Below are 10,084 nucleotides of genomic sequence, written 5' to 3'. Positions count from 1 at the left end.
TAAGACTGCGATTGGTTGTACTTGCATGCTGTGTTGCGATCTCCACGTGAAACGTTCCTTTTCACTACCTAATTAAACTAAACTAAACCAAACTCCTCCTGCACAGGCCATGAAGGCCCAAAGGTACCGACCGGTCGCCGTGTCGTCCTCAGCCCACAGGCGTCACTGGATGCGGATATGGAGGGGGACGTGGTCAGCACACCGTTCTCTCGGCCGTATGTCAGTTTCCGAGACCGGAGCCGCTATTTCTCAATCAAGTAGCTCCTCAGTTTGCCTCACAAGGGCTGAGTGCACCCCGCTGGCCAACAGCGCTTGGCAGACCGGATGGCCACCCATCCAAGTGCTAGCCCAGCCCGACAGCGCTTAACTTCGGTGATCTGACGGGAACCTGTGTTACCACTGCGGCAACGCAGTTGGCTCCCTTTCACTACCTAGCTCATTTAAACATTGGTGTCACTTTTAGCAAGTTTATAACTGAAGAAATATAAGTGCTGTAACTTTTAGGAACAAGTGGTAGCAAATTTCAGTTCACAACGTTTCGAATTTCAAAAATTGTATAACTACACTGTCCAGCCACATTAATGTAACAACCTGTCACAAGCCGGAATATCCACCTTTTTGCTGCCCGTATCGCTGTGGGTCGCGCAGGAAGAGAGTCAGTGAGGTTCTGGGAGGTACCGACAGGGATGAGCAGCCATGCTGACTCCAGTGCTGTGGCCCGTTGCACTGAGTTTCTCGGTTGCGGATACAAGGCGCGAACTCCCCGATCGAGGTGGTGCCAGAGATTCTCGAATGGGTTTAAATCCGGGGTCATTTGATGGCCAGGGGATTACGATAAACTTATCCCGGTGCTCTTCAAAACACGCTGGTTCTCTACGAGCTGTGTGCATTGTCCTGCTGATAGATGTCATCCTGCCGAGGGTAAACATAATGCATGTAGTAGTGGTCATGGTCCCCAAGGATAGATGCATACGTGTGTTGATCTATTGTGCCTTCCAGAATGACGAAATCACGCAGGGAATGCCACGAAGACATTCCCCAGACCATAACTTTGGCTGCTGTCTCTATCAATATACCCATCTACATCTACATCTACATCCATACTCCGCAAGCCATCTGACGGTGTGTGGCGGAGGGTACTCAGAGTACCTCTATCGGTTCTGCCTTCTATTCCAGTCTCGTATCGTTAGTGGAAAAAAATATTGTCGGTATGCCTCTGTGTGGGCTCTAATCTCACTGATTTTATCCTCATGGTCTCTTCGCGAGATATACGTAAGAGGGAGCAATATACTGCTTGACTCCTCGGTGAAGGTATGTTTTCGAAACTTCAACACAAGCCTGTACCGAGCTACTAAGCGTCTCTCTTGCAGAGTCTTCCACTGGAGTTTATCTATCATCTCCGTAACGCTTTCGTGATTACTAAATGATCCTGTAACGAAGCGCGCTGCTCTCCGTTGGATCTTCTCTATCTTTTCTATCAACCCTATCTGGTACGGATCCCACACTGCTAAGCAATATTCAAACAGTGGGCAAACAAGTGTACTGTAACCTACTTCCTTTGTTTTCGGACTGCATTTCCTTAGGATTCTTCCAATTAATCCCAGTCTGGCATGTGATTTACCGACGATTAATTTTATATGGTCATTCCATTTTAAATCACTCCTAATGCCTACTCCCAGATAATTTATGGAATTAACTGCTTCCAGTTGCTGACCTGCTCTATTGAAGCAAAATGATAAAGGATCTTTCTTTCTATGTATTCACAGCACATTACACTTGTCTATATTAAGTTTCAATTGCCATTTCCTGCACCACGCGTCAATTCGTTGCAGATCCTCCTGCATTTCAGTACAATTTCCCATTGTTACAACCTCTCGATATACTACAGCATCATCCGCAAGAAGTCTCAGTGAACTTCCGATGTCATTCACAAGGTCATTTATGAATATTGTGTATAGCAACGGTCCTGCGACACTCCCCTGCGGCACACCTGAAATCACTCTTACTTCGGAAGACTTCTCTCCATTGAGAATGACATGCTGCATTCTGTTATCTAGGAACTCTACAGTCCAATCACACAATTGGTCTGATAGTCCATATGCTCTTACTTTGTTCAATAAACGACTGTGGGGAACTCTATCAGCCGGCCGCTGTGGCCAAGCGGTTCTAGGCGCTTCGGTCCGGAACCGCGCGACTACTACGGTCGCAGGTTCGAATCCTGCCTCGAGCATGGATGTGTGTGTTGTCCTTAGGGTGGTGAGGTTTAAGTAGTTCTAAGCTATAGGTTACTGATGACCTCAGATCTTAAGTCCCATAGTGCTCAGAGCTATTTGAACTATTTGAACTGTATCAAACGCCTTGCGAAAGTCAAGAACACGGAATCTACCTGGGAACCCGTGTCTATGGCCCTCTGAACCTCGTGGACGAATAGCGTGAGCTAGGTTCCACACGATCGTCTTTTTCGAAACCCATGCTGATTCCTACAGAGTAGATTTCTAGTCTCCAGAAAAGTCATTATACTGGAACATAATACGTGATCCAAAATTCTCCAACTGATCGACGTTAGAGATATAGGTCTATAGTTCTGCACATCTGTTCCACGTCCCTTCTTGAAAACGGGGATGACCTGTGCCCTTTTCCAATCCTTTGGAACGCTACGCTCTTCTAGAGACCTACGGTACACTGCTGCAAGAAGGGGGGAAAGTTCCTTCGCGTACTCTGTGTAAAATCGAATTGGCATCCCATCAGGTCCAGCGGCCTTTCCTCTTTTGACCGATTTTAATTGTTTTTCTATCCCTCTGTCATCTAGTTCGATATCTACCATTTTGTCATCTGTGCGACAATCTAGAGAAGGAACTACAGTGCAGTCTTCCACTGTGAAACATCTTTGGAAAAGGACATTTAGTATTTCGGCCATTAGTCTGTCATCCCCTATTTCAGTACCATTTCGGTCACAGCGTGTCTGGACATTTTGTTTTGATCCACCTACCACTTTGACATAAGACCAAAATTTCTTAGGATTTTTTGCCACGTCAGTACATAGAACTTTACTTTCGAATTCGTTGAACGCCTCTCGCATAACCCACCTCACACTAGATTTCGCTTCGTGTAATTTTTGTTTGTCTGCAAGGCTTTAGCTATGTTTAAGTTTACTGTGAAGTTCCCTTTGCTTACGTAGCAGTTTTCTAACTCAGTTGTTGTACCACGGTGGCTCTTTTCCATCTCTTACGATCTTGCTTGGCACATATTCATCTAATGCATATTGTACGATGGTTTTGAACTTTGTCCACTGATCCTCAACACTATCTGTACTTGAGACAAAACTTTTGTTTTGAGCCGTCAAGTACTCTGAAATCTGCTTTTCGTCACTTTTGCTAAACAGAAAAATCTTCCTACCTTTTTTAATATTTCTATTTATGGCTGAAATCACCGACGCTGTAACCGCTTTATGATCGCTGGTTCCCTGTTCTGCGTTAACTGTTTCAAATAGATCGGGTCTGTTTGTCACCAGAAAGTCTAATATGTTATAGCCACGAGTCGGTTCTCTGTTTAACTGCTCAAGGTAGTTTTCAGATAATGCACTTAAAAAATTTCAAAAAATTTCACTGGATTCTTTGTCCCTGCCACCCGTTATAAACATTTGAGTCTCCCAGTCTATATCTGGTAAATTAAAATCTCCACCCAAAACTATAACATGGTTGGGAAATGCACTCGAAATATTTTCCAGATTTTCCTTCAGGTGTTCTGCCACAACAGCTGCTGAGCCAGGGGGCCTATAGAGACCTTCAGTTACCATGTCTGAGCCTGCTTTAACCTTGACCTTCACCCAAATTATTTCATTGTTTCTTAGTAAGTCTAAATCGCTTTGAAGGCTGTCTCGACTCATATCTGTGACGTGCTAGTAGTAAAATGCCAGTAACCCCAGAATCCTCGATTTTTTAGGGAAACTAGTATAGCATGGATAATTTGCGCTCAGTTTTAAGAAAAGTTAGTTTTTTACGCGTCTCATTGTTTTTGGCGTGATATCTACTGAACTAAAATGGCGCAGTTTTGCAAATATATTCAGTGGTATATATGGATACTGTATGCAAACTGTGTCGCGAACAGAAGTAATAGTAAGATAATAATAAATTAAAACGCCATTCCTAATGCTAAAGTTTTACTGCGTGAACACTGAAATGTAGTAAGCTATGCACTTCTGTCTTTTTAAAATTTTGTGAGGGCCGTCATAGAGAAAAATTTGGTAAAGTTTGTTAGTAGTCGCTAAGTGCTCTCATTCTGAAAGGCTGGATGAATATACCCCGGGTAATGTGCGGACCGTGAGTTACTCTCCCTCAAGACGTATACACAATATCTAGCTTTATTACTTGTCTTATTGTATTAAACCTTTAACGTAAGAGTATACATCTTAATAAGTAGATTATGATAGCTTTTTAAATTTTTAAATTCGGTCAGTAACTATATGAAATGCTGAAATTAAGTTTTTGTTGCCCCTGGAAGCCGTTAGATGGGCAACGTACAACTGCAACGGGATGATCGTTTTACCCGTTAAATAATACATATATCTCTTTGTTAATGTTTAACCTGCTCTTTTTAATTCGAGCTATGCCCTCTATCCAATTTCCTCAGTCTCCTAATTAATCAGGGACTTGTTCAAATAATTTACGGGTTTGCTGCCGGGTGAAAGGCTTGCCTTGAGAATGGCAGCGTGTGCTCCTGCCGAAATATCACCGGTGGACGACGACGTCACCTGGCAGCAAACCCGTAAATTATTTGAACATTCAATTCGCCGGGAAAAGTTAAGATCTCACATAATCAGGGACTGCCTTCGAGTAGTTCCAAACATGATGCTTTCCGCCGTCGGAACTGAAAGTTGCAGACGCATGTTATCTTATCTCCCAATAGGCTGGGAAAAGATCTATTCAAACGGCCGCGTTTTTCGCAGATTACGTTTCACCTGAAACTCGGACGTGTTTGGAGCAGTTTTCAGATTGCCGCAGGCAGTGGTTCGGTTCTGCAGCGGGCGGTGCGCTGTTGCAGGCGCGTGCCAGCAGGCGGTGCCGCGGCTGTCCCCCCTGGGGGCGGCGTGCCGCCGCGCGCGCACGCTGGCCTCGGCCGCCGCCGCCGCCCCCCACGCGGCCACTGCCGCCGCTGCCGCCTCCGCCGCCTTCACCGCCTGCGCCGCCCCCGGACCCGGCGCCGCCAGCCATCTGCTGCTCCGACACCTCCGCTGCAGTCCCCAGAAGCTGCAGCCCACGCGGCGCCCTACGTGAGTTGCACACCTCAATTCCTCTACAAGACTCGCAAACCCTCGGCCATTCAAACTTCCCTCAAACTCTTTTTGTTTGCTGCTGGTGGAACTACCTGTCCCATATTCGTCGAATTAGACCTGTCAGTATGTACTCGGTAAACGCCTGTTTGTACCGTCTATGTTTTCTTGTGTCATGATATGTCCAATAAACTAGCAAAAGTTATCCACAGATGCATAATACTACTTACTGCTACTGCTGATAATGCTACTAGTACTAGTTCTGTAATCGAAATGGTATAGAAGAGCCTTGACGGCTCCCAGCGCTATTGCCAGCTTTCAACAGCGAAACGTGAACAGCTCCATGCAAAACAGTAACCATCTACAGCGCTTTGACAACACTGAGCCTTGGAGACGTTTACAGAATCGCCTTACGTCACTGGTTGACACAGGCCTGCGAAACTGTTGCTTCCAGCACATTGCAACTGTCAGAGATCATCTTACACCGATTCAGCTGTAGTATCCAAACATGTCAGGGGTGCGGACAGCGACTAATTGCCGGGATAGACAGAATGTCGTGTGCAGGACGATTCGCTACGTAACATCAGCAACACGGCAGACGTGGAATCATAAGAGCTCAATTGGCAAATACACTCCAGGACACAGAAAAAGAAACGATGCACCATCAAGGAGCTATGTAAACTGGTCACGAACTGACATTCACACAGGTCTCGATTGAAAATACAAATTTGTAAGCTTTCGTGGGCGATGGATGAATGTGTGATACTGCAGCGCAATCTGACGGTGCAGCTGGCATGACCAGTAAACATGAGACACGTCGATGCCAGGGCATAAAAAATCTTTGCGATTTTAATTCCATGTACCAGCTGAACAGTAACTATGCCTCGCAGTCATGCGCATGTACAATATACGCAGATGTCAGCATTTGAGAGAGGACGTGCTGGTCGAATTAATCGGCAAATTGTTTCACATTCGAATAGTAACTCTGCCCCTATTCGACGATTTGGCAGGAATGGATGAACCATGGTAGAACTAGCATCAGGAAGGAAGCGGTCCATCTAGAGAGATGACAGAACGAGAGGATCGAGCGATCGTCAGAGAGACACTCAGGGCTCTAGATTCATTATTATTCGACGTGCAAGTGGTGCTTCAGAGAGCACAAGGACCATTAACAAACGGGTAACAGAAAGTGGGCTGAGTTCATGGGCCCCCCTGCGCCGAGTGCCATTAACCTGTGTACACCAACAAGCACGTCTGCAGTGGTGACGGCCACATTTGGTTAGGAATCTCACTGACTGGAGTAGAACTGCTTGCAGAGATTAGTCCCATTTCGAGTTGAGCCCCGATGACCAGTGAAGACGCATCTGCAGACGCCCTGGACAGCGGTGGGATACCAACCTGACTGCCGGCCGCCACACGTCCCACCAACCAGGAATAATGGTGTGGGGTACCATTTCATTTCATAGCAGCACCCCTTTGGTTGTCATCCGCACAACAGTATGTCACCGATATTCTAAGCTCCGTTTTGTTGCCCTTCAGGGCAAGCCATCTTTGGCTTACATTTCAGCATGATATTATCCAACCGCATACCGTAAGATTTTCTACTGCTTGTCTTTGTGTTTGCCAAACCCTACCTTGACCAGCAAGGTAGCCGGATCCATCCCCAATCAGGTCGGGATTTTGCCGATCTAACGCGTCAATTGGACAGAACTTCGCACGATATCCCTGCGAAGGACATCTAAGAACTCTGTCAATCTATGCAAAGCCGAATAACTGCTTCTATAAGGACCAAAGGTGGACCAATGCATCTTTGACTTACTCAGTTTTTGAAGCTCACTCTCTCGAATAAATCATCCAGTTTTTAGGACACTGTGCTTATTTGTTTGTCTATACATGTACATCACATCTACCGATTTCTGTCCCATTCGGATAATTCTTTCGTAGTGCGTCTTTTTTCTTTTTCTTTTCTTTTTTCTTTTTTTGTCTTAGAGTGTACATTCTTTATTCAGTAAGACGCACATACATCATTGCTGGCGGCGACTCAATGGCGTGTGTTGACCTCCGGGCAGCAGTGCTACCTCACAGCTGCCTCAGCAAAGTAGCAGCGTCGTGCTACGTAGGCCCTGTGGCGTGCATCACAGTACGTTGTTTATTCAGTAACACTCACTACAGATCTTACTGAACACTGCAGGTCTTACAGATTGATGTGACCATCTCCAGCACGGAGCGAATTACTATTTTAGACCAGTCCAACATTTCTTAGTAGCGCGTTTAAATCATGCAAGCTCCCAATAACACTTGACAACGTTAAGGACTTTATTCTCTCTGACGTACTGACTTCCAGCTTGGCCCCGGACGTAGGCGAGCGTTCGTGATTTATGTCGAGCAAAGCAACTAGAGTGACGTCTCAAGTTCGTTACTGGACCCCTATTTTCCATGGGCCTCGTTTATTTCCGGACCCGTGTTTCTCAGGGGCGCCGCTTGTTGGAAGAGTAACGTCAGTCTCGCGTCTGTGGGGCCGACGGGAAATATGGGCCCCATTACGAACTTGTCAGGTCGCATGAACTGTCTTGCCCGACATGCATCGCGACCGTTAGGCCACGTCCGGGGCCAGGCGGGAAAAAAGTTATTGTTGTGGTCTTCAGTCCACAGGCTGGTTTGATGCATCTCTCCATGCTGCTCTCCCTGTGCGAGCCTCTTCATCTCCGAGTACCTACTGCAACCTACATCGATCTCAATCTGCTTAGTGTAATTATGTCTTAGTCTCTGTCTACGATTTTTACCCTGCACGCTGCCCTCCAATACTAAACTGGTGATCCCTTGACGCCTCAGAAAGTGTCTTACCAACCGATCCCTTCTTGTAGTCAAGCTGTGCCACAGATTCCTGTTCATCCCAATTCTGTTCAGTATTTCCTCATTAGTTACGTGATCTACCCATGTAATCTTCAGCATTCTTCTGCAGCACCACATTTCGAAAGCTTCTATTGTCTTCTTATCTAAACTATTTATCGTCCATGATTCACTGCCACACATGGCTACACTCCATACAAATACTTTCAGAAACGCTTTCCTTGCCATAACCAGTCTACATTTTATATCCTATCTACTTCAATAATCATCATTTATTTTGCTTCCAAAATAACAAAACTCATCTACTACTTTAAGTGTCTTATTTCCTAATCTAATTCCCTCAGCATCACATGATTTAATTCGACTGCATTCCGTTAATTTCGTTTTGCTCTTGTTGATGTTCATCTTATATTCTCCTTTCAAGACACTGTCCATTCCGTTCAACTGCTCTGTCTCTGACAGAATTACATAGTCGTCGGCAAACCTCAAAGATTTTATTCCTTCTCCACGGATTTTAATTCCTACTCCAAATTTTTCTTTTGCAGTACGTCAATGAAAAGGTATCCAATAAAGTACTTAATGTTGTCATATGTTATCGAGGGCTTGCAAGTACGTAAATGCGCATTTACTAAGTACTAAATTGGTCCAAAATAGTCACTCGCTCGGCGCCGGAGACGGTCGCTGCAACTCGGAAGACGTGTAGTGCCACAAGCTGTGACGCGTGCCACAGGTCCCGTTCTACTGGCAGCAGGCGGCTATGTGCTGGAGAGCCTGCTGCCCCGGCACTCGACGTGTGGAAAAAGCTGGTTGGCTAACATGGGACCGTCGGCTGGCTTGGATTATGTCTCGACATCGGTAGCAGTCTTTTATTTTAATTTTTTTATTTCACACTTGTAGTGCTGTAGGATGAAACTGAGGAGCAAATTTTCATGCTCATGGAACGAGGCAGTACATGAAAGTGACATCAGAAAAGTAATTGTGGTGTGCGTACTGTAAGACCTTCGGAACACACACCATCACATTAGTTGACTTATCGCTCTAACGAAGGAGGCGAGTGTCAGCAATATGTCTCGTGGTCTTATCGTGGCGTGTTTTTCTTCTGCCGTTAGGTCAGACGATAGAAATGCCACTTGCACGCTTAGAGTAGCAGATTGACGGTGACCAACTTTAAACAGAACTTGATTAATTTTCACACACATTTGTTAAAATAATAACAATCATAAACCTTACTTAACTTGATTCTGGATGCTATTTACAATTGACAATCTGAAGTTCCTTTGGTCTTGGTACGTTAATCTTATTCTCATATATCTCTGATACTGGACAAAGTGTCTATACATTTCTCTTCATGGCTATGTACAGGAATATGATAATCTTATTAGGCGCAGACTGAAACTTGACTATAGACTGGTACAGACTAATGCAGACTGGTACAGAAAGGTGCAGATAAATGCAGACTAACTAATCGGAGGTCTGCACACTCGTTATAATACCTCGTGCGTTCATGTATCACTGCGCGAATGTGATCCGCGAGGAGAAAGAAAAGGTTCTACGTTAGCAGCAATCTAATTGGCTGCGTTACATATTAATACGCGATCGGCGGAAGCAGAATTTGGTTCGTCTTTATGGCAGCGCCATCTCGTAGAGCGGAGACGGACGAGCGCTGCGCCTGCGCTGTTGTGCTTAGCGAGGCGCGCTCTAATGGGAAAGTTGTGTACGCGCTGACTACGCAGAACTATGTACACAACAGTAATAATAGATAATCCTATGCAGACGAAAAGCTGCCAGTATACAGGGTGGTTATAATAAAACTTTCAGTATTTGAGCCAGTGTAGACGCAAAATTATCTGCCCCATGGGTACCCAACTTTATAGAAATGGCGTTCATAGTGTGCTCTGCAAGATTTACTTTCTTACAAGGGAACCTCCCCATCGCACCCCCCTCAGATTTAGTTATAAGTTGGCA

The 10,084-nt window shown here is 45.4% G+C and overlaps 1 pseudogene; it reads right to left on the bottom strand.

Moving 5' to 3' along the window:
- Positions 1–300: 300 nt before the first annotated feature.
- On the bottom strand, positions 301–418 carry LOC124552507 (annotated as a pseudogene).
- Between the last annotated feature and the right edge of the window lie 9,666 nt (positions 419–10,084).

Source organism: Schistocerca americana, chromosome 1, assembly GCF_021461395.2.
Source record: "Schistocerca americana isolate TAMUIC-IGC-003095 chromosome 1, iqSchAmer2.1, whole genome shotgun sequence".
NCBI classification, from domain to species: Eukaryota; Metazoa; Arthropoda; class Insecta; order Orthoptera; family Acrididae; genus Schistocerca; species Schistocerca americana.
Note: the sequence above shows the minus strand (reverse complement) of the source record. Positions and strands in the feature narration are given on the sequence as shown.